This window comes from Musa acuminata, chromosome BXJ2-11 (genome assembly GCF_036884655.1).
Source record: "Musa acuminata AAA Group cultivar baxijiao chromosome BXJ2-11, Cavendish_Baxijiao_AAA, whole genome shotgun sequence".
NCBI lineage: Eukaryota > Viridiplantae > Streptophyta > Magnoliopsida > Zingiberales > Musaceae > Musa > Musa acuminata.
Genome location: NC_088348.1, coordinates 14,743,574 through 14,770,255, shown reverse-complemented (window position 1 = coordinate 14,770,255; position 26,682 = coordinate 14,743,574).

Sequence of the window (26,682 nt, the reverse complement as noted above, 5' to 3'; positions counted from 1 at the left end):
ACCCACTGTCAGCCTATCCTGCAAAAAATAAAGAATAGAATTTCTTCTTGGAAAAATAGACTTCTATCAAAAGCAGGACGACTCGAACTCATCCGTTCTGTATTGCACTCCTACTCTATATATTGGTGTAATGTATTTCTTTTGCCTGCTGGACTTCTCCAAGATATTGAACGGTTATTAATGAACTTCTTCTGGAATGGCACAAATGATAAGGCAATGCATATGGTAAATTGGGATAGCATTTGCAAACCGAAAGATGAAGGGGAGCTAAACTTGAGAAATACTAGAGATTGGAATCAAGCAAGCCTGGTACAACAATTGTGGGATCTTTTGCAAAACAAATGTTCCTTATGGTCACAATGGGTTTCTGCTAGGTATCTTTCAAAGGAATCAATCTGGGAAATTTCAATAAGAACATACCACTCTGCAGCTTGGAAAGGAATTTTAAAGGCAAGGAATTGGCTAATCAAACACATTTCGTATGCAATCTCTTCTGGAACTAGTACTAATATGTGGTACGATCCTTGGGTGAATGGGAAGAGTATATTTCAATTATATGGCGACAGAATACGAAAAGATCTTGGGGCTCCCAAAGATTGGAAGGTTTCCGAGTTCATTGCTAACGGTACTTGGTGTCTCCCTAATCCTATTTCTCCCGAAATGTTATCACTTTGGCCGACTATCATAGCTATTCCAATCAGGAACAACTCTTCAGATACACTTATTTGGCCTCATGACAATGGCAAATTTAGTGCCACATCCGCATGGAATCAAATTAGGCAAAGAAATAACAAGTGGGTCCCAAGCAGTTGGACATGGGATCGACCGGGATCACAAAGACACTCCTTATGTACATGGCAGGCCCTTCTCAATAAACTACCTACAATAGACAATATGAAAAGAAGAGGTATCTATCATGTTAACCGATGCTCCCTTTGTTTGCAACAAGAAGAAACTGTTGACCACCTTTATTTTGCTTGTGATTATACAAAATGGATATGGAAGGAGATTCTCCAACGATTTGAACTCAATAGACTGCCGCAACCAAACTTGCACCAAGAACTAGGCGACCTTATGCAATGTTTCTCAAGAAAAGGGCCTCTTACACAACTGGCAAAGGTTACTTTCAGATGCGCTATTTGGTGGATGTGGAAGGAGAGATGTAATAGAATCTTTGAATGTCAACACACAAACAATGCTCAGCTCTTGAAAGAGATTATTAGAGACTCAAGATCCTGTATGGAGCATGATCTCAAAACCGAGCACTTCACCCGAAGAGAAAAAGATATTTTTATCAAATTTAATTTTGCTATTAGCTAAAGATCTTGGGAATGATGCCAAATAATGTACCCACAGGTAGTTATAGTCTACAGCATGTGTAGTCATAACTATCGCATTCGCACTCTATGAGTTACTTGGCTTTGTCTATGACTTGTATAGATAAAGCTAGTTGTAGAAACTTTATACATAATCAATTTACTTTTACTTACCAAAAAAAAGCATTCGGATAAAACTATGCTACAGATTTTCAAATACAATCAAAAGATAAAACATTTTTGTATTCAACACATAATTTCCAACATGTTATTTAGGCATGTAATGGCAGTCAAGTGATATGATCATTCAATAAAATCCGAAAGATAATTTTAACTAGTTTATGTATTCGGACACATCAACATTCCTAATTCTCTTCTTATGAAATCAAATTGTTCTTCACTTAGAGGTTTTGTAAAAATATCGGCTAGTTGATGTTTAGTGTCAATGACAATGACTTATCAACTGAATTGGTATATCACTTTTTCAAACTATATTTATCATGGAAATCAAAGCACAAGATTTTCAAAGCTTTTAGTTTCAATATAAAATCCGAGATAACCATTTAGTTTATATTTACCACAAGGCACAAGGCATATATTTACCACGATAGATGTTTACAACTTTACATATGCTCAAAAAATATCAGGTAACCATATCAAGGATCAAGGCAAAGCACATTATGGTGAGTAACATAAGGAGTTTTAAATAACAATAGATGATTGTGTTCATACAAGCTCATTCATGAGGTGGAAAATTAAAGTGCCTAAACAAGGAGTCAAATTGACGATGAATTTGCTGTAGCTCAGATAGGATTTGATCTTGTCGTTGTTCAAATCGTTCTTGTCTTTGTTCGAATCGGTCCATCCGAATCCCAATATCCTCGACAGATGATGTATGAGTTTGCTCAAATGGATGTGTTTCCTCAAAAGGATAGATCGGAGGAGATTGATGATAAGGTCCTAAAGGTCTTATCGTCGCTCTAATACTAAATGATAAGACCCTAAAGTCTTATCGTGGAAGAAAGGGGAGAAATGGGGATGATAATGATCACTTCGAGGGGATCGGCCCTCTTGATCGCTTCGAGGGGATCGGCCCTCCTTGATCGCTTCGAGGGGATCGGTCCTTCTTGATCGCTTCGAGGGGATCGGCCCTCCTTGATCACTTCGAGGGGATCGGCCTCCTAGGGTTTGTCAAAAGATAGAATATCATTTTTCATAGATTACTGAAAAGAAGCAGTTATATCCCTATTTATAGAGTTCCACCCAGAGTCCATCAAGACTTGAACTCTAATAATAAATAAATATTAAATAAACCTCTACCTGACTCTAACTGAACCAAACCGATTCAATAAACAACTGGACTAAACAGACTCAATAAACATTATTCAAAAGCTCATAAAAAGGTTCCTAACAGTTCCTCCCTCTTCAAATCAGCCTTGTCCTCAAGGCTGAGCAGCATCAATCTCGGGGAGGTTCTCTTTCAGCACTTTAGCCATAGACTATCTGCAACGCATCACAAACCGTTGATCAAGTAAGTATGGTCTCCACTTTTTGACAGTGTAAGCAATAGGTGCTAGTCATAGGTGCCCAGCAAGCCAATTACGTGAGTGATGGCACGTGTGACTTGATACAGAATCTTTTTGCTTATTATATTTTGGCATATATCACTTTATAACTATTGCATAAATGCATACATATATTGTGATGTCCTTGGATTTGTGCAATGGGAATCGGATCATGATGAGATCACGATAATGAGATCGATTCACCTTTAAACACATATCCTAAATAATCACGGTCATAGGTTACTCGAGAGGGACATCGTGATAACCGGATAGACTGGTGTGCTGTATACCCGTCCATATGATGGATGCAGCTGGTCTCATAGCTGCTCGTGTAGGGACACTAGGGATACAGTACAGGTGCTCATTGGAGAATGAGTTCACTGATTGATCCGCTTACGGAATGCTGGATGGTTGATGATGCCTTATTGTCAGACAGCGATTTCGTAGTCCTAGTGGTGTATCTGGTCCTTAGACTTGAGACACCAAGGATGTCTTGTATGAGTGCTCCACTCTTTGATACCAGACTTATAGGTTTGGCTGTCCCAGATCTAGTACAGCTGGTCATTGGGAGTGGTAGTCGACCTTACGAGGGCTATTGAGTGTCGATAGAGGATCATCCACTCTCGGCGTCATGAGAGGAATATCCCATGCGTTCTTGCTCAAACAAATCCCTGGCCAGGGTCATTTGGGTTGAGAGAGAAAGAGTTCTCCGGGAGAATCCGATTAGAGCGAGACTCGAGTAGAAACCGTATGGGTCTGACAACACCATACTCGATATATGGTCTCTGGGATATTAGATGGATGAGGGATTGTAGGTACACGATAACCAAGGACAAACAGGTCCAATGGATTGGATTCCCCTGTATCGTCTGGGGACTACGGCGTAGTGGCCTAGTACTTCGGTAGTCGATGAGTCAAGTGAATTATTACAGAGATAATAATTCACTGAGTTAGAAGGAGTTCTGACAGGTATGACTCACGGCCAGCTCGATATTGGGCCTAGAGGGCCACACACATATGGTAGGCATTGCGATGAGTAGAGGTTCGGATATGAGATATCCAACGGAGCCCTTGTCTTATTGGATGCAGATCCAATACCCACTAGGGGAGGACCCATTAGGGTTTGACAGGGGACCTCTATAAATAGGTGGGATTCAGAACCTCATAGGCTAGAGCCTTTGCTTGCCTTTCCTATTCTCCTCTTCCTCTCCACCTCAGATCAGGCCTGGAGTTTTTGAGGAGCGTCGTCGCAACCCTGCTGTGTGGATCACCGCTAGAGAGGAGGACGCTCGACCTCCTTTACCCTCTCCTAAGGATCTGCAAGGAAACAGGGATATACGATCTCCCTAGGTAACACAATCTACTCTATACGCAGTTTCATGTTTCGCGGATTGTTGCGCACCAATCTTCGCACGACGACGAACATCTTTTTGGGAATCGGGGATTTTGATTTCTTGTTCTTCCGCTGCGCATGTGATGTCGCCCCCATGATTTCCCAACAGTGGTATTAGAGCCAGGTTGTTCGTGCGAATGATTGGTTTTGAACTGCGTGTGTTGCGTTTAGGAAGAATTTTGACGTCAAAATAGTTGACGCAAAAGCGAGAAAGGGCAGCAACAGTTACTGCCCTCGATCTGCGTGCGTGAAGCACAGCCGAAGGCGGGCAGCGCTTGCAACAACCGGCCGGCGGCCTGCTTGCAGCAGGCTTGCGTCCGGCGGGGCTGGCAGCCCGCGGGCAGAGGCGCCTGCGGCCGCTTCTCCCGCGGGGTGAGGCGCCACAGGGCAGCGGCGCCTGCCGCCGCTGCTCCCGCGGGCGAAACCCCACCCACAGGGGCGGCCGCCCGGCGGGACAGCACCCCCTGCGGAGGCAGCGGCGCCAGAAGGGGGCGCCCACCCGCAGCGGCAGTGCCGCCAGCGGGCGTGCCGCCTGCAGGCGAGGGTAGTGCCCTCATTCGCCACACAGGCCGCCGCCAGCAGGGTGGCGACGGCGTTGGCAGCAGCAAAGGATAGTTGGGCATTAGGGTTTTCTGGGAAAAAGATAGTTTTGCCCCTCGGAATTTGAGAAATTCCAGTTTCTGTTTTTTATCCAAATTATGAAAATACCCCTATAAATTCAGAAATTCCCAACATGTCCCTGATTTCAGAAAATATTAATTAATTAAAAGGTTTAGTTGATTATTATTTTTATTATTATATAGTAGTCCTACATAATGATGATTATTTATACATGTGATGTGTGATGTGTGGACGGATGATCATGGACCGTGTGATGTGTGTACTTGTGATTATTATTATTGAGGTCTGCGAGCCTCCATTATATTTCTCGTTTATTGTCGGGCCTGCGTGCCTATGATTAAGTTGTAATCACATGAGGAGGCGCAGCGGGAGCGTGGATGCGATAGCGGGACCCACGAGACGGACGATCGTGATGCATGGAGATGCATCAAAATGTCGACGGAACCGACGAGGATGAGATGGACGATCACAGGGCATGGAGATGCACCATTGCACACATAGATCTTGATGTGAGTGATTAGGCCTACTGGCTCGGGCGTAATCATATTAGGTTGTGGTCCATGATCATCTGGTGTGATTGCTTATACACATACTAGATAAGTATATATATTTGCATGCGATGTAGATATATATTAAATATGTATATATGTGACATGTCATATTAGGAGACCAAATCTTAGAAACATCTCTCGATAATATTAAGTCGGTAAACGTGAGGCAATTAGATTGACCCACGTGGCCTTCCATCGTTATAAGTAGGAACCGATTCCCGGTGTAGGTTGAGTTGGTCGAGTCCCTCGAGACTCACCTATATCGCGATTCGCTATCTTGCTTACAACATAGAGATGTCACCGGTGACCTGAGGGCATGGTATACTTAGTCGAGTCCCTCGAGGGTATATCATCAAATCAGACTCATCTTGTAACGAATGTGTTGACTTAACCGAGCATCATGGTTGGTCGAGTCCCTCGAGGCCATGGTGATTCGGAGGCCGAACAGGACGGGAATCACAAGGAGTTGTGATTGGTAAGAGTTGCCTACCTTTTAGGCTTAGTGTGATTGGTCGAGTCCCTCGAGGTTACACTAAGACGCTGATTGGATCCTTTGTTGAATCTCGTATTTTGATGATGAAACTACTTGATATATGTTTATGATTTAATCTGCGTTTTGAGTGACGCAGGATGCTTTGATCAAGATGAGACAATTAAAGCAGGAAAATCATGTTGTGCCGGAGGAACATGTCAGAAGATTGGACGTCGGGCCGGTGGATCGGTCGACGTATCGACAGAAGGCTTTGGGCCGTGGACTCGGGCATCGGGCCAAGAAGAGCGGGTATTGTGCCAAGGATATCGGAGTTGCGGAGTCAACTGGCCGATTGGGCAATAGGCTGCAGGAAAGGACGATGCGCCGAAGAATCGGACGAAGCGTCGAAGGACCAATGACATGCCGGACAACTTGGTTAATTGCTTAGGATTAATTGTCTCGATCGAAGTTTTGTTTTGTTGTGCAGGATTAACTATGATAACGATGAAGACATAAAGCGAAACAAAGTGTTGGAGTCAAGCGCGAAGGATTTGTTGCGAGTTCGAGAGTTCGACGGAAGTCCGAAGGTTCGTCGGGAATGCTACCGGAACTAGCCGAGAATGAGTTGGGAGCTTGCCGAAGGGTTTTTCGGAAGCTCGCCGGAAGGTTCGTTGGAAGTTCGCGGAGCTCGCCGAGAAAGATCGGAGCTTGCCGAAGAAGCTCGTTGGAACTCGCTAAGATCAAATCGTGAAGTCTAGGAGCTTGCCGGGAGTCCGCAGAATGGTTTCCGAGAGTTCATCGGAAGACCGTCGGAAGTTTGCCGGAAGCTCGCCAGAAGAAGTCTTGACTTGCGGACTTTGTAATAGCTTAGAAAATGTCTTTAAATTCATAGTTAGCACGTTAATTAGGGTTAGGATTAAGTGTTAATCCTATAACCCAAGTAGGGGCCAATTAGGCCCAAGTTCGGACTGGTTTGGACCAAGTTTGGAGCCAAACCAAGTGAGCTGAAATAGTGAAAGAGGTGCAACCGCCCAGGCTAGGAGGTAGCACCGCCCAGGCTAAGTCTTCCAACGAGGCTGGGAGGTGCAACCGCCCCAGCCAGGAGGTGCAACCGCCCAGGCTCAGTCTCCGAGCGAGACTGGGCGGTGCAACCTCTTCTGTCAAGAGGTAGCATCGCCAGAGCTCAAGTTTCGAGCTCTGCCAAGAGGTGCAACCACCGAGCTCGGTCTTCGAGCTCTGGCAGAGAGGAGCAACCTCTCTGGATAGGAGATGCACCGCCCGAGCTCGGTCTTCGAGCTCTGGCAGAGAGGTGCAACCACCTCTGGAAGAGAGGTGCAACCTCTCTGGTCAGGAGATGCACCGCCTGAGCTCGGTCTTCGAGCTCTGGCAGAAAGGTGCAACCACCCCTGACAGAGAGATGCATCCGCCTGAGCTCAGTCTTCGAGCTCTGCCAGGCGGTGCAACCTCTCCAGTCAAGAGGTGCAACCGCCTGATCCCGGAATTCCGGGATTTGATCATTTTGAGCTCCATATTTGAACTGGGTTGGGGCCTATAAATACCCCACCCATTCAGCACTGAAAAAGCAAGAACTCAAGCCGAAATCTTGATCTTTTCAGTGGTTCTTAGAACTCAAAACTGCTAGTTTTCCTCCTCCTTCTGTTCTTCAAGTTTGAGTTGTAAAGAGAGGAGAGAAAACATTTGTAAGGGTTGTCTCCTAAGCCCATCAAAAGGAGTGAATCTGTAAGAGGGTAGTTGGCCTTCGCCTATTGAAGGAAGGCTTCTAGTTGACGTTGGTGACCTCATCGGTGGAGGAAGCCAAAAGTGGAGTAGGTCAAGACTTACCGAACCACTCTAAATCTCTGGTTTGCGTTTATTTTTGAGCACTTTATCATTACTGCAAACCTCCTTCATTACTACTGCTCTCTGCGCTTTCACGAACAAGTTCTAAGTGCTGTTCTTCCGAATCTGCATTCAGACATAAATTCGTATTTTCGTACATTACAGTTTACGTTTACGTTTGATTCTGCAGAACTGTCTTCCGTGCTTTTACGAACGAATTCTGTGCAGTTTACGTTTACGTCTTGATTCCATCTACAAACTACAAACTGTCTCTCTGCGCTTTTACGAATGAGTTCTGCGCAGTTTACGTTTACGTCTTGATTTCATTTACAACTGCAAACTGTCTTCTGCGCTTTTACGAACAAGGTTCTGTGCAGTTTACGTTTACGTCTTGATTTTATTTAGAACTGCAAACTGTCATCTGCGTTTAGACGCAAACTGCGTTTAGACGCAAACTGCGTTTAGACGTAAACTGCGTTTAGACGTAAACTGCGCTTAGACGCAAACTGTGTTTAGACGCAAACTGCGCTTAGACGCAAACTGTGTTTAGACGCAAACTGTGTTTAGACGCAATCTGCGCTTAGACGCAAACTGCACTTAGATACAAACTGTGAATCAGCTTTTGCATCATAATAGTTTCTATCGAACGAACGCAGCTTTCGGTTTTAATCGCTGTAAAATTTCCGCTGCACTAATTCACCCCCCCCCTCTTAGTGCTCTCGATCTTAACAATTGGTATCAGAGCAGGGTATTTCTCATTTCGGATTTACACCCGAGAGAAATGGCTCTTCAAGAGGGCTTATCGGTTGTTCGTCCACCGTTCTTTAACGGATTGGACTACACTTATTGGAAAACTCGAATGAGAGTTTTCTTGATTTCTCTGAATCTGGATTTATGGAATATTGTTGAAAACGGTTTTCAACTTCCCTCTAAACCGACGAACGAATGGTCGGATTTGGAGAAGAAGTATTTTTCTTTAAACGCAAAGGCTATGAATGCCTTATTTTGCGCTTTGGACAAAAATGAGTTCAATCGGGTTTCTTTGTGCGAAACGGCTTTCGATATTTGGCGCACGCTTGAAATGACGCATGAAGGAACTAGTAGAGTCAAAGACTCGAAAGTTAATATTTTACTACATGATTTCGAGCTTTTTCATATGAAACCAAGCGAAACCGTTGTTGACATGTACACCCGTTTTACGGATGTCGTCAATGGTTTAAAATCATTTGGTAAAAGCTTTTCGGATTTTGAACTCGTTAACAAAGTTTTGCGCTCACTTTCTAAAACTTGGGATTCAAAAGTAACTGCTATTCAAGAAGCTAAAAACCTAAACAACTTACCACTTGAAGAACTAATTGGTTCATTGATGACATATGAAATGGTGCACAATGCACATGATGAACATGTTGAACACAATCACCTTCCAAAGAACAGGAAGGATTTGGAACTCTGGACAAATAAATGCCACTTGAGCGATGACTCAAGTGATGAGGACAATGATGAACAAAACAACCTTCCAAAGAACAGGAAGGATTTGGGACATAGAACATTTGAAGACCACTCGAGCATAAGCTCAAGTGAAGGTGAACTTAAACTACAAATGAAACGAAAATTAAAAAGCAAAAAGAATGGAACTACTTGCTTTAAACGCAAGAAGAAGAACAAAAATTGGGATGAATCGAGCTCCTCCGAAGACGAAGAAAAAATCAACAAAAGCAAGGCGGCAAACTATGCCTTAACAGCCTACAACGTTGAGGTAATGCCTTTGGTTTATTTTGAAATTACTTGATGCTTTCATAATGTAGTTTTCTTTTTTAGTTTAGAATTAATTTTCTTGAAAATTACATGTTAAAAAAAAAAAATTACAAAATTATGATCATGCTAGTAATTTCGAAAATGATAATATTGCATATTTTATGATAAACAAACAAATTATTTTGATTGAAAATATGAAATCATGGTTAAGAAGTAATAATGTGTATCATGTTTGATTAACATTGTTGAATGAAATCACGTTTGATTTAAAGTAATGCATAATAATATTAAATGGTTATGATACAATGATTAACAATTTTATGCATGAGATTTTAAGTTATTCATGATCATGAGCTTGTTTGATCTTCATAATTTAAATTCAAAATCTATAGCAAAAATCATGTCTGAATATATGAAAGTGTTAATTTCATTTTCGGATTCACTTAACAAGTGGTATCCTAACAATCGGATTTACTCATACACTTATGAAAAATAATTTTCTAAAATATATTTGATGAAATGATTCCTGCTTATAAATTCCATCTTGAAATATGAATGATAGTATTTTTGCTTGCAAAGATTTGTTTCACATACATATCTCCTATGATTCATGTGCAGAAAAAGAATTTATAAATCATAATACAATGAAATTTCTTATGCAAAAATAAAGTGCTTTTGTGATTCATTGCTAAAGAGAATAATTATTAAAATCATGATCTTGATAATTATAACATGAAGCTCGTTATAAATCAAGATCGTTCATTATGCTTATCAAAAAGGAGTTCTTCAAATGAAATGCAACTTGTCTTTTGATTTCTTAGAATTCAATGAAGTGTCATATTAATATCTTAAAACTTGGAATATTTTAAAATGTGATCTTGATAATAATGTTTCAAGTTGCTCTTTGTACTATATCTTTTCAAATGAATCATGAGCCTTGATATCATATATTTCATAATATAGAAATAACAAGATTTCTTTGCCTTTTGTCTTGAACTTTCATGCTTATCTTAATTTGGCATATAAAGACTAAGGCATGATTAGATGAAAAAGAATCTCTTAAAAAATGCTTTTCCCATCTGATCGAGATTAATGATTTCATGATATTTTGTGAATCTCGAAATTAATTTTAATGACTTGATTATGAATTTCAAGTTAATGATTTGATTTGAATAAGTTTTATCTAAATCATAATCTTGATCTTGCAAAATTGAAGTCACAAATAATATCCTGTGGTATTCATGAATTGATACTCACAATATGAAAGCATTGATATTCATGACTTGAAATGGATTGAAACATTGTATGCTTAAATTAATCATTCTCCTATGTTTCAAAAATTCCATAAATGCCTTATGTGATGATTGAAAACTAACTTGCTTTATGATGAATCACGAATCATAACTTGATCTATGATGCCTTGAAATGATTGAAATATTTAACACTTTTATGCTCTACCCCCTACTTTCTTCTTGTTTTCATTGATAAAATAGGGAGAAGTTTTGATCATGCATGGTAGGATATAATTTGACAAAATTGATGCCATCATGATATGAAACATTTATGATGTGCAATTATGCATGCAATACTTGTGCTTTCTAATTATGATGTGATGTGTTGCATATGATGTAAATCATGATTTAAAATGCTATGAGTGCTAAGTTACACACTTTGAGAAGAAATTGCTATATTGAAACATTAATGTAATTATGAATGGTGATATGAAATTATGCATGTAATACTTCAACCTATGATAACGATGCATGCAATGATAAAATATTCATGATGAAAAATTGTCTTAACATTCATAACTTGATTATTCATCCTTTGTCATGATTTTGAAATCGTTGTAAAAAGAAAAAGAACTACAAAACTGTATTCTTCCTTTCTTTTTGACAATGACAAAGGGGGAGATAGCTAGCTTGCACAAGTCAAGAAGATGCAAAAACTTGATTGCTAACTTGCTTATTTCAAGAAGCAAAAATTGTCTTCTTGAAAATTACTATCTTGAATATCTCAAGAAGCAAGACTTGCAACCTGCACATTACAATAGGAAGCAATAATCATGAGCCTACACAAGAAAGTTATCTTGCATTTGCTTTCGAAGTTTTTGCTAGCTTGTAATTTTGTGTAATGGTGTATATCATAAAAATTGCTAGCTTGTAGTCTAAAGAGAAGCGAAAAGTTGCTATCTCAAAAGAAGCATATGTGCTATCTTGCCTATCTCAAGAGGCAAAAATGCTAACTTGCACATCTAGCAAAACTTGACAAATTTGCATATCTCAAGAAGCAAGAGTTGTTTTCTTGAACATCTCAAAACTGCTAGCTTGCATGTTCTAAAAGTGCTATCTTGTATGCTGTAAAACTTGCATATCTAAAACTTGATAGCCTGAATATTCTAAGCATGATGTAACATTTGCTAAATTTTTTGCCTTCAAAACTGCATGATGATAAAACTTGATATTATGTTTTTCATGCAATAAGTTAAACCAATATCACAAACACTTGATTGTGATACTTCTCTTTTTTGTTGATGACAAAGGGGGAGAAGTATGTTGATGAAAGTATGTTGATGACATAACATGTGATGCATAAGTTTATGCATATGTTCATGTTGACGTGTTGCAAGTATTCATGATGAATATTGCAATGACTTGAATTCAGTTTGAATTCAAGGTTCTATCAATATGGCATATTGATAAGGGGGAGTTTGTTTAAACTCTGGGAGTTAAGGTTAACTCCGATTATGATGACATGTTGCTTAGATTTTTGAATCTAAGAGTTTCTATCAATAAGGTATATTGATAGGGGGAGTTTGTTTAAACTCCGGGAGTTAAGTTTAACTCCGTCATCAAGTGGTTGTCATCATCAAAAAGGGGGAGATTGTTGAATCTCGTATTTTGATGATGAAACTACTTGATATATGTTTATGATTTAATCTGCGTTTTGAGTGACGCAGGATGCTTTGATCAGGATGAGACATCCTGATCCCCACTAGAAGTCTGCCGGAGACTTCCGTTTCACGTGCTGAGGGTGTCGCGTGTCTCGTTAGTAAAATAGTGGGAGCATATTAAGATAGAAGTTCATATCTTGATAGTTTATTTCTTGCAAAATCTACATGTTATTCATTTCTGCTGTATCTTTATTTTCAGAAAATGTCGCTTTCAAATCCCTTACGTGGCATACTTGATGTCAACCGCCTCACTGGTCCAAATTATACGGATTGGCTTCGTAACTTGAGAATTGTTCTCACAGCGGAGAAAATCGTGTACGTCCTTGATACAGTGATGCCTACGCCCGAAGAAGGGGCAAGCGAGGATGAGATCGCTCGCTACGTGAAGTACATTGATGACTCTACTCTTGCTCAGTGCTATATGTTGGGCTCTATGACTCCTGAGTTACAGAGACAACATGAAAAGATGGATGCCAGATCCATTCTCCTACATGTTCATAAATTGTTTGAGGAATAAGGAAGGACTCAACGATATGAGATATCCAAGAGCCTTTTCCGCACTAGGATGACTGAGGGGACACCGGTTCAGAATCATGTCCTAAAGATGATTGAGTGGATAGAGAAACTCACAGGTCTAGGAATGGTCCTAGAGGATAACTTGTGTGTGAACATTGTGCTTAAGTCCCTACCAAATTCCTTTTCACAGTTCATAATGAATTTTAGTATGAACAAGCTTGAGGTGACTCTCTCAGAGCTCCTCAATATGTTGAGGGAGGCAAAGAGTACTATTAAGAAAGAGAAGCCAGTTCTCTACACTGGTGAGACCAGAAAGAAAAGGAAAGCAGAAAGGTCCCTTAAGAAGGGAAAGGGCAAGGGCAGACCAGGTAAAGGAAAGGTTGCTAAGAAAGACCCAGTATAGGACAAAGGCCAATGCTTCCACTGTGGTAAAGATGGGCACTGGAAGAGGAACTGCAAAGAGTACCTTGCAGAAAGGGCGAAACAAAAGCTTGATGAAGCTTCAAGTACATTCATGATCAGTCTCCATTTATCAGACTCTTATGATAACACATGGGTATTGGATACCGGTAGTGCTTATCATATATGCAATTCGTTGTAGGTTCTGGCAAGGCTTAGGAGACTAGATAGAGGCGAGATGGACCTCAAGATGAGTAATGGAGCAAAAGTTGCTATATTAGCTGTTGGCGAGGTCTCCCTACATCTGCCTAGTGGAGCTTTTATTGCATTAGATACATGTTATTTTGTTCCTTCTATTATCAAAAACATTATCTCCATTTCATGTTTAACAGTTAGTGGATATAAATTTGTTTTTGAGAACAATGGTTGTTCGATATTATTAGATGATAAGATCATCACGAAAGGAACATTGCATAATGGTTTATTTATGTTAGACACTACTCCACATATCATGAATGTAAATGTGTCTAAGAGGAAACGAGATGAGGTGAACAGTGCATACCTATGGCATTGTAGGCTAGGTCACATCCATGAAAGAAGGATTCAAACGTTGCTAAATAATGGATATCTAGATCCATTCGACTATGTGTCATATGTAACTTGTGAGCCTTGCATTCGTGGAAAACTGACCAACTCTCCATTTAGTGGAACTGGAGAGAGAGCCACTGAGTTGTTGGAACTCATACATAGTGGTGTATGTGGACCCATGTCAACTCATGCCATTGGAGGTTACTCCTACTTCATTACATTTACTGATGATTTCTCAAGGTATGGATATGTGTACTTAATGAAGTACAAGTCCGAGGCCTTTGAGAAATTCAGAGAGTATAAGACTGAGGTGGAGAACCAGACTGGAAAGAGTATCAAAACTCTTCGATCAGATCGAGGAGGTGAGCACTTAAGTACAGAGTTTACTCAGTTCCTCAAGGACCATGGGATATTATCCCAATGGACACCTCCTTACACACCTCAGCTCAATGGTGTCTCTGAAAGGAGAAATCGTACGTTATTAGATATGGTACGGTCCATGATGAGTTTCGCTGACCTACCCATCTCATTCTGGGGCATATAAACCGTAGCTTACCTTCTGAACAGAATTCCAACTAAGTCGGTAGTGTCTACACCATATGAGATATGGAAAGGGAAGAAGCCTGATCTTAAGGTTGTTAAAATTTGGGGCTGCCCTGCCCACATTAAAAGACGCAACCCCGATAAGTTAGAATCAAGGACAGAGCGATGTAAATTTATGGGATACCCCAAGGAAACTTGTGGGTATTATTTCTATCATCTCGAGGACCAAAAGGTCTTTGTAGCTAAGAGAGCAGTGTTCCTTGAGAAGGAACACATTCTTGGCGGAGACAGTGGGAGAATGATAGAGTTGAGCGAAGTTGGAGAACCAAGCTCAAGCACCACTCTACAGCCCGAGTCTGTTCAGGTACCTAATACACAATTTTCAACTTTACGCAGGTTTGATAGAGTATCTCATCCTCCTGAGAGATATGTGGGACATATTAGAGGAGAGGATGTTGAGGATATTGATCCTCAGACCTACGAGGAGACTATTATGAGTAAAGACTCCGGGAAGTGGCAAGAAGCCATAAATTCTGAGATGGATTCTATGTACTCCAATAAGGTTTGGAACCTAGTTGATGCGCCCGAAGGTATTGTACCCATCGGTTGCAAGTGGATCTTTAAGAAAAAGATCGGAGTAGATGGAAAAGTAGAGACCTATAAAGCAAAGCTAGTGGCTAAGAGGTATCGTCAAAGGCAAGGTGTTGACTACGACGAAACCTTCTCACCCGTAGCAATGCTAAAATCCATCAGAATTCTATTGGCTATTGCAGCACACTATGATTATGAGATCTGGCAGATGGATGTGAAAACCGCATTCCTCATTGGGAACCTCGAGGAGGAGGTGTATATGATGCAACCTGAGGGATTCGTGTCCAAGAACTGCCCAGATAAGATGTGTAGGTTGCTTAGATCCATTTATGGACTAAAGCAAGCTTCCCGAAGTTGGAACATAAGATTTGATGAGGCAATCATATCTTATGACTTCGTTAAGAACGAAGATGAGCCTTGTGTGTACAGGAAGGTAAGTGGGAGCGCTATCACTTTTTTGGTGTTATATGTGGATGACATCCTCATCATTGGGAATGATGTAGGAATGCTATCCACAGTAAAGGCTTGGTTATCTAAACACTTCTCCATGAAGGACTTAAGGGAAGCATCCTATATCTTGGGGATTAGAATCTATAGAGATAGATCCAAAAGGATGCTTGGCTTATCTCAGTCCAAGTACATAGAAACCATTGTCAAAAGGTTTGGCATGGAAAATTCCAAGAGAGGTCTCATACCGATGAGACATGTGATATCGCTTTCTACGAGTATGTCCCCAAAGACTCCAGAAGAAAGGGAAAACATGAATATGATACCTTATGCCTCAGCAATAGGGTCTATCATGTATGTCATGCTATGTACTAGGCCTGATATAGCGCATGCTCTGAGTGTCACGAGCAGGTATCAAGCGGATCAAGGCTTGGAGCACTGGAAAGCAGTAAAGTGTATCTTTAAGTACTTAAGAAGGACTAAGGATCTTTTACTATGGAGGTAATAGCCTTAAGGTTGAAGGCTACACAGACTCAAGTTTTTAGTCTGATGTCGATGATAGCAAGTCGAATTCAGGGTATGTGTACACCTTGAATGGAGGAGCAGTGTGCTGGAAGAGTTCCAAGCAAGATACCACTGCTGACTCGACCACAGAGGCGGAGTACATTGCTGCATCAGATGCAGCAAAGGAGGGAGTCTGGTTGAAGAAGTTCATTACAGATTTGGGAGTCATGCCGGGTAGCGAGGAGCCGATTTCCTTATATTGCGACAACTATGGGACGATTACTCAGATAAGGGAACCCGGGTCTCATCAGAAATGTTCTGAGGAGGTTCCACCTTATTAGAGAGATCATAGCTCGAGGAGATTAGCAGTGGAAAGAGTTCCATCCGAAGATAACATTGCAGATCCATTGACAAAGCCGTTGTCTCAAATTGTCTTTGAGCGTCACAGGGGTCTGATGGGGATCAGACACATAGGTGATTTGGCTTTAGGTCAAGTGGGAGATTGCTAGTCATAGGTGCCCAGCAAGCCAATCACGTGAGTGATGGCACGTGTGACTTGATACAGAATCTTTTTGCTTATTATATTTTAGCGTATATCACTTTATAACTATTGCATAAATGCATATATATATTGTGATGTCCTTGGATTTGTGCAATGGGAATCGGATCATGATGAGATCACGATAATGAGATCGATTCACCTTTAAACACATATCCTAAATAATCACGGTCACAGGTTACTCGAGAGGGACATCGTGATAACCGGATAGACTGGTGTGCTGTATACCCGTCCATATGATGGATGCAGCTGGTCTCATAGCTGCTCGTGTAGGGACACTAGGGATACAGTACAGGTGCTCATTGGAGAATGAGTTCACTGATTGATCCACTTACGGAATGCTGGATGATTGATGATGCCTTATTGTCAGACAGCGATTTCGTAGTCCTAGTGGTGTATCTGGTCCTTAGACTTAAGACACCAAGGATGTCCTGTATGAGTGCTCCACTCTTTGATACCAGACTTATAGGTTTGGCTGTCCCAGATCTAGTACAGCTGGTCATTGGGAGTGGTAGTCGACCTTACGAGGGCTATTGAGTGTCGATAGAGGATCATCCACTCTCAGCGTCATGAGAGGAATATCCCATGTGTTCTTGCTCAGACAAATCCCTGGCCAAGGTCATTCGGGTTGAGAGAGAAAGAGTTCTCCGGGAGAATCCGATTAGAGCGAGACTCGAGTAGAAACCGTATGGGTCTGACAACACCATGCTCGATATATGGTCTCTGGGATATTAGATGGATGAGGGATTATAGGTACACGGTAACCAAGGACAAACAGGTCCAATGGATTGGATTCCCCTGTATCGTCTGGGGACTACGGCGTAGTGGCCTATTACTTCCGTAGTCGATGAGTCAAGTGAATTATTACAGAGATAATAATTCACTGAGTTAGAAGGAGTTCTGACAGGTATGACTCACGGCCAGCTCGATATTGGGCCTAGAGGGTCACACACATATGGTAGGCATTGCGATTAGTAGAGGTTCGGATATAAGATATCCAACGGAGCCCTTGTCTTATTGGATGCAGATCCAATACCCACTAGGGGAGGACCCATTAGGGTTTGACAGGGACCTCTATAAATAGGTGGGATTCAGAGCCTCATAGGCTAGAGCCTTTGCTTGCCTTTCCTATTCTCCTCTTCCTCTCCACCTCAGATCAGGCCTGGAGTTTTTGAGGAGCGTTGTCGCAACCCTGCTGTGTGGATCACCGCTAGAGAGGAGGACGCTTGACCTCCTTTACCCTCTCCTAAGGATCTGCAAGGAAACAGGGATATACGATCTCTCTAGGTAACACAATCTACTCTATACTCAGTTTCATGTTTCGCGGATTGTTGCGCACCAATCTTCGCACGACGACGAACATCTTTTTGGGAATCGGGGATTTTGTTTTCTTGTTCTTCCGCTGCGCATGTGATGTCGCCCCCATGATTTCTCAACAATAGGTCGATCTTTTAATGTAGTAATCGTTGCAAGAAATTCCTAGCCTTTGCTATCATAAGTTAAAATCCATCCATCAGCTTCGAATATATCACAGCCTTCAATGTAGTGGGCTAATTGGGCTGTAACTTTCCTGTCCATAAAATTATTAGTGCTATCTATATCAATCAAAATAGTGATAGGTTGATGCTTCAAAGTTCCTCCGATTTTCATAATTTGTGGGTTAGTGTAGCCAGCCAATGCATGCACTGTATGTGTGATGGCTTTAATATCTTCATCGGTTTTCATACCTTTATGATCGGAGTCCAACTCTTTTACTTCCGGTTCCTCTCTAATTGGCTCAATCATCAAAAGTTACCCTTGTTTACATCGGTGCTCCATACTCTAATTTTCATCATAGTACAAATCCCTTGCTGATCTTTCCTTGCTAATTTTTTTCTCGTATAGATTTGCAAATGAGATCGCAGCTATCATAGTGCGAGGTTGACGAGCCTTAACTTCACACCGGATCTCTAGAATAAGCCCTTCAATAAATGTATCCAGAAGTTGTCGGTCTGACCAATCTCTAGCTTGATTTGATAATTTTTCAAACCTACTCTGATATTCTAACACTGTAGAAGTCTAACGAATTTTGGCAAGCTGGCAATCAACATTCTCATATTCGGATGAGCCAAAGTGAACAAGAAGTCCTCTTTTGAACTGCTCCCACGAAGGAACTCCATGGAAAGTTTCATACCAATCGTACCACTGGAGTGCATCTCCCTTAAGCTGGATTGAGGCCACTTCTACCTTGGATTCTTCTGGGGTTCTGTGAAAATGGAAAAAATTTTCTGCCTTAGAAATCTAATCGGTCGAATCTCCATCTTTCCATCGTGGAAATTCCATCTTCATGTATGAGTAATTTGTGTCACAATGTTGGGGCCATTTTCCTGTATTTTCATATTTATGCAACGTAGAACTTGAGCCCCCATTTTGTTGAAATTTGCTGAGGCTCTCTAGTAGACTCTTTTTGAAATCATTAAGTGTTTCTTGCGGTCGATTCTCAATTCTGATTTCCAATGCTTCCATTTGTGCTTTCACCGAGTTATCAGTGGCCATTGCGTAAGACTGCAAATCTGTAATCTCAACTCCTGTTTTTGGTGTCGGGTCAAGGGCATCAACACTATCGATGCGAAGTTGCCGAGGAGGTGGACGCCAAGGGCAGTGCTGCGGTCGCTGCGTTAGAGGAAGAGTAGCTACCCTGTGTTTGTGTCACTGCGTGAGATGAGAGCACCAAGGCTGAAAGGCAATGGTTGCGACTGTTGTGACCAAAGAAGCAATCGTCGAGCAGCCGTGTGAGGCTGCAGTGATGGCAACCGACAACTGCAGCAGTGGAGGCATAACAAGAGGGAGGTGGCGTTGAAGCGCCCGGGGTTGAGGCAATAGTGGTGGCAACCGGTGGCTGCGGCAATGATGCAGAGCAAGGGGGGCTGCAGCAACGGTGCAGATCGAGGGGGTTGAGGTGAAGGCTGCGGTGGCTAGCAGCAGTAGTCGTTGCTGGCCGGAGCGCAGCAGCGGCGGTGGAGAAGGAGACAGCGAGGGTCGTGGCAGACTGGGCAGTGAGCGGCGTCGTCGCTGGCTGGGCAGCAGTGGCGACGGTGGTGGCAACCGGCGTTCGCAGCAGCAAGGGGATCCACGACTGCGACAGCAAGGGGACCCGCGACTGCGACGGTGGTAACTGCCCTGTTTCGGTCGCCACCGATGCAGAGCAAGGGGAAGCAGCGGCTGGGAAGCGAGCGGGAGTAGCGGCTGGGAGGCGAGCGGCGGTCGTCGCACGGGGGAGCAGCGGTTGGAAGCCGACGGCGACAGCGCTCGAGGCGACGGCGGCGGCTGGAAACAAGGGCAGCAGATGTGAGTTGCCGTGATAGCCCTGTTTCGGTTGCAAAAGATGCAGAGCAAGGAGGATCGGCTTCTGGGAGGCGTGCGGCGGTCGTCGCACGATGGCTGGCAGCGGTGGTGGGTCGGCTGGGCGACGACGGCGCTCGAGGGGAAGAGGAGCGCTGGAGGAGGCGCGGCTGGTGGAGGCACGGCTGCGATCGACGAGGGGCTGCGGCAACAGAGGAACTCTGTTTCTGCAACCGCTGCAAGGAGGGGCTGCGACAACCGGCGGCTGCGGCCGCGACCCAAGGGGGGGGGGGGCGGCACGATGGCGGACTAGGGCAGCGTCACCGACGGTAGAAGCGGCGATGGGGTGGTCCGCTGGCAGGGATCGGCGCCGGCAGTCCTTCTCGCTCGAGTGAGATGGGGAAGCGAGGAGGAGAGGTCGATGGCCGGGTGGGGGCAGCGGAGGCGGCGGTGGCTGCTGCTGGGCGACAGCGGCGGCAGTGGTGATCCCTTGGCCGGGAAGCAGCGGCGGTGGCTGGGCTGGCCGGAAGCAGGGGTCTGGCAGGGGAAGCAGTGGTGGCTGCGGCTTCTTCTTCTTCTTCTTTCTTTCTTCTTTCTTTTCTTTTTTTTTTTTTTTTTTTTTTTAACGAAGATGAAGATAACTATAGCAAGGGGCAGCGGCGGTGGTGACGGCTGCTGGCGGGGCAATAGCGACGGTGGTGGAGAAGAGGCAACGGTGGTCGCTGACCAAGACGCAAATGTTCCTTCTCGGTTGAGAGGATCGGGGCTGTCGGCTTCACCCTTCCTCACACAATTTTTTTTTTTTTTTTGATAGCTACGGCAACACTGCAGCAAGAACGGCAAGGATCACCGCTATGATACCAAATGATAAGACCCTAAAGGTCTTATCGTAAGCTCTGATACCAAATGATAAGACCCTAAAGTCTTATCGTGGAAGAAAGGGGAAAAATGGGGATGATAATGATCACTTCGAGGCGATCGGCCCTCTTGATCGCTTCGAGGGGATCGGCCCTCCTTGATCGCTTCGAGGGGATCTGTCACGCCCCTCAAAAAATATCCATGATTTTAAAATTTTCATCAAAAACCAATCCATCGCGGATCCAATCACACATTTGAGGTCACTAAGAAAACATTCAGATCAAAATTTCACCTCTATAATCTACAAATTTATAAACCCTGTGCAGTTCATAAACATACAACATATCGTTCGATGATTCATAAAATCTGAACCCAACTCACCAAATAATAACCACAACATAAATTCACTAGTATGGGAGTCTATACAGTCACAAAACCAACATTTACCATAAGTTCATATCATACATGAATTAAACTTAACATTCCAAAATCCTAGACATAAAAAGGAGTCTTTTAAACTTATACAAAATCCACAAGGTTAGATTCATCGTCAACATTTCATTAGATGCAGAGTGTACTTATACAACAAAAACATATATACTATTAAAGATCTGCCCAAAGTCTTTTAGCTCTCCACTACCTCAGCCCAATCTTAATCATTTAAGCGAGCGATAGGCTATCCTGAAAAATTTATACAGCAACGAGGTGAGCATATAGAGCTCAGCAAGTGACTAACATATCCATGGTAAAAGTGGGAAATTTCCAAACAAATCAGGTTTCATAATGAAAGGCAGAATATAAGAATCCATAAACCTAATCTCATTAGGTGTAGAATCACACATATCATTTCAATCGACATTTTTGGTTCTTAACAGACATATCATAGAGTAATTGGAGCATATCAATAGAGTGTAAAATGTTCTGGAGCATATCAACGGCATATGGAACCTTTCGGCGTATGCCAATAACAGATGAAATCTTTCGTAGCATATCAACAACGAATTAAATGTTTCAGAGTATAACAACAACAAATGAAACGTTTCGGAGCTTATCAGTGGCGTATAAAATGTTCCGAAGCATATCAACGGCGTATGGAACATTTCGGAGCATATCAATAACAAATACCAAACAGAAGCTCAAACGTCGTATTTGACATTGCATTCAAATAATTCTTATCCAAAGCATGTACAGAAACATATAACCAAAGCTCTGGATATCATATCAAACATACAGAAGGTGTAGTGGGACCGCAGACAGAATGTAAATCATCCATTTCTGAATGACCACCAGACAGAAGTCTCCCACATTTGGGAGCTCCATCCACCCACGTCTAGGTGAAGTCAGAGGGGGGCCGGCAGAGCATCTCAGGCTCTATGCACATACCCTTTACCATTTCTGGCAAAGGTCCAGATAATCCCACAAACACCAGAGTACAAAAGGCAGTATGAACAATAAATAGCACATATCGGAAGCACACGCGGAACAACAAAACGTACATGTGCCTTTACGAGTCAGTGTGATATAGCATAAAAGTTATACAATATGTTCAAGAATGGAAATAGTTTATAGACAAGAGCAAATGAGAATTCAAGCATTAGTATAAGCCTCAATTGAGTGAAGGGAACTGAATGAAATCTATTCCCAAGCGAATGAAAACAAGAGATGCGAAATCGATCAAAGTTTGATTTCTGGCAGAAATCAAGAGGCACATTGAACAATTATTTCAGATTATCAATTATGCTCCAATACCCTCAAGAAAGCTATGGTCGAACAATATATCAATCTATATTTTGATGGAACAAATTTTATATGAAACAGGGTTTCCAACACGGAGTTACCATGGATTTAGTAATCAACGGTCAAAACAAAATCACTGTTCTGCAGAATTCATAGGGTCGGGTTCAACAGATAACAGGATAGGCATATGAATTCCAAATTTATCAATCTATGTGTCAAAAGAAAGGTTTACAAGTCTAGTTTCGAATGAAGTTAGTTTTGTACAAATCAGAATTTCCAACAGAAACTTATAGGTATTTTAGTACCGAAAGGTCAGAAATTTTGATCCCTGTTTTGCAGCATCTATTGGCTCATTTGAAACAGACGTTTGGGTAAGTATTCGGTGTTCAAAATCTTCAAAATTTGTGTCAAAAGAAAGATATAAGAGTCTAATTTCAAACAAACTAGGTCCTGCCCAAATCTGCATTTCGTACTAAAAATTATAGCTGGAACAGTATATACGGGTCATTTTACCGAAAAATTTCAGAATCCATGGTTCTATGTCCAAAGAGAGACATATCAGTTTCTAAATAGAATCCTTCAGATTATTTTGAATCAACATAAGAACAGAGACTAATATTTCTGTAGGATGGGGTTAGAATACTTGCTTTTGAGAATTTTGACCCCCAATTGAGAAGATTGAGTAAGAAACCTCAAAGCCCCAATTTTTCTTCTTCTTCTTCCCCCTTTTTTTTCTCTTCTTCTTTCTTTCTTTCTCTGTTCTTCCACACAGCAGCTGCCTTCCCTGGTTCCTTAAAAACAAAGGCAGAGAGGCTTAAGCGGTGGGATTTGTTATTTTATGCGTTTTGCAGTTTAGTCCTTGTTTTTATTATATTCACGATTAGGTCCTCAGGGTTTACATATAGGTCCTCAGATTCTTTTTTGAACAAATCTCCCAAATCTTAAGAATAAGTTACCTCTGATTCAGACTCTAGTTCTTTTGTCAAATTTAAAATAGATGCTTACATTATCACTAGAAACTTATACGAAAATTCAGAAATGAGGGGTGTTACAGGATCGGCCCTCCTTGATCGCTTCGAGGGGATCGGCCCTCCTTGATCACTTCGAGGGGATCGGCCTCCTAGGGTTTGTCAAAAGACAGAATATCATTTTTCATAGATTACTGAAAAGAAGTAGTTACATCCCTATTTATAGAGTTCCACCCAGAGTCCATCAAGACTTGAACTCTAATAATAAATAAATATTAAATAAACCTCTACCTGACTCTAACTGAACCAAACCGATTCAATAAACAACTGGACTAAACAGACTCAATAAACATTATTCAAAAGCTCATAAAAAGGTTCCTAACAATTAAGTACCCCTAAAGATTGGTGTTTCCGGTTCTGGCTCAGGTTGAGGGGGGTCGGTTCTTCTAGGCATTCTAACCCAGTTACAGTTTCTATAAAAACATCTTAATCAGTGAAGTAGATTTTTATTTATTATGCTGAGCCTATCTACTTTTATTACTTCTTCTTCTAGCGGTATTAGAATATCGTAGGTTTTCATTATTCTAGTGATTAAACCACCATATGGGAGCATCATGTCTTTCTTAGATAGTTCTAACATGTTTTGTTGGATAAGATAACCAAGACAGATGTCATGTCCTTTCATGATCAAATACATAGTTCCTAATTCTAATTGGCTTACTGTTAGGATCGGAGCGGCACTAAGAGGGGGGGGTGAATTAGTGCAGCGGATTAAAACTTCGATTTTAACAAAATCTTTCGTACGATAAGAACGGAACTTGAAAAGTTTAACTTGAAAGCATATTCTTAAAGTTGCGTAGCAAGGGTAATAAGGAACTAAAGCAGTAAGAAGATTTGCAGTAATGTAAATGACAATAATAAAATGCAAACCAGAGATTACGCCGATTTTTAGAGTGGTTCGGTCAAATGACCTACTCCACTTGCGATGCCCCTCTTCGATGAGGCTCCCACCTTCCACTAGCAAATCTCTTGAAATGGAAGGGTAAACACCCCTCTTACAACCTTTTACAAGCAGTTCAACCTCTTACAAATTTTCAATAAGAAAGAAGGAGGTGAACTCTCTAGCAAATCGAAAACAAGACTTGCTAAGACTTTCTAAGACTTTTCTCTCAATCAAAATGCTTCTCAAAAGTTGTAACCTCAGTTGAGATTTGAGGGGTATTTATAAGCCTCAAGAAGATTCAAATTTTGGGCTCCAAAATTTGAATTCTCTTAGGGTTCCCGGTGCTGGAGGTGCCACCGCCCAGCCAGGCGGTGCCACCTCCCAGTGCTTGGGTGCTGGACGGTGCAACCGCCCAGCCAAGGAGGTGTCACCGCCCAGCTCTTGGGTGCTGGGCAGTGCCACCGCCTAGCACTCTGATTTCACTGGTTTGGCTTAATTTAAGCCCAAACCATATCTGACTTTGGGCCCAGTTGGCCCCTAACTAGGATATAGGATTATCTCTTAATCCTAATCCTAATTACAAGTGAACTACATAACAAAAACACATCCTAAGCAAGCTTTCAACCGCGAACGTCGAGTCTTGTTTCGGCGAGCTTTCCGACGAGCTTCTTCCGACGGACTCCCATCAAGCTCCCGATCTTGTGATGACTTTAACGAGTAGCCGAGCCTTCTCAGTGATCTCCGTGAACCTCCGACGATCTCTTCGGCGAACTTCCGAAAATTCCAATAGGTTCCCGATTTCTTCTCGGTTGGTTCCGGCAGCATCTCCGACGATTCTTCGGACTCTTAAACGTCCATCGATCTTGACTCCGGTATTCTTGCTTTGTGTTTTCTGGTTATCGTAGTTAATCCTACACACTTAACTCAATAATATGGATTAGATCAATTAACCCATCAATTGATTTCATCATCAAAATCCGAGATTCAACAATCTCCCCCTTTTTGATGATGACAATCAATTGATGACGGAGTTAAACATAACTCCCCCTATCTATATGCCATATTATGAGAAGATGAAAACACTTGAATTTCATCCATTGAATTCAAGCATAAACTGATAAGTTCTAACCGTAGAGCTTATCGTTATTCTCATTAAGCAATAGTAAATGCGAAACTTCGATAAAAATCATGATAAGAGACAATTTTTACTACGATAGAAGATAAAGATTTTCAACATGAATTTCATGATATCGATGTAAGGCATACTTTCAATATGATCAATCAATCTTATGATATTCTCAAGGATTTTGCAAGGCATATAAGACATTCATATCACACAAGCTTTTGCAATTCATATAAGTCATGCTATTAAAATGATACAAGTCATCGCTTTTCTCCCCCTTTGTCATCAACAAAAAGGGAATGAGACTTGAAGCACATAATTTATCATACAAAGATTTTATCATTGATCATACATCACTCATCTATATTATCATTGATCATACAAAGATTTTATCATTCAAAATTAAGTATGCTAAAATATTTACGCAGAGTTCATCTTAAAGGAAAATTCAGCATTCATCCATATTATCAAATCTCTTCTTTTTATAAATAACAAAAATTGTAGATGTACAAAGAAGAGATTGGGATAAAAAAAAAATTTAAGTAGTAACTCCAATAAGTCAAGATCATAATTCGAATACAAATCCATTCAAATTCAATTCGTCAGCTTGAAACTCATAATCAAGCCATCAAAATCAATTTCGAGATTCAAAATATCATAAAATTATTAATCTTGATCAGATGGAAGCGGTGTTTGACTCAAGATAGGATAAGATAATTTAACAAGTCACCGAGGAACGGAGAGAGAATGAAAAACTTTATGGAAAATCCATTCAAACAAGTTTATTCTTAGGGACAATTTAACATACCTAATTCCCTTCTAATGAATTCAAATTGGTCTTCATTCAAAGCTTTTGTAAATATATCTGCTAATTGATGCTTTGTGTCAATGAATTCTAGAACAACATCATTGTTAAGGACATGATCGCATATGAAATGATGCCTAACGTCGATGTGCTTAGTTCTAGAGTGCTGAATTGGATTTTTAGTAAGACATATGGCACTAGTATTATCACATTTTATGGGAATGTTTTTAAAGTGAATTCCATAGTCTTCTAATGTATTTTTCATCCAAATGACTTGTGCACAACATGCACTTGCAGCAATGTATTCGGCTTCCG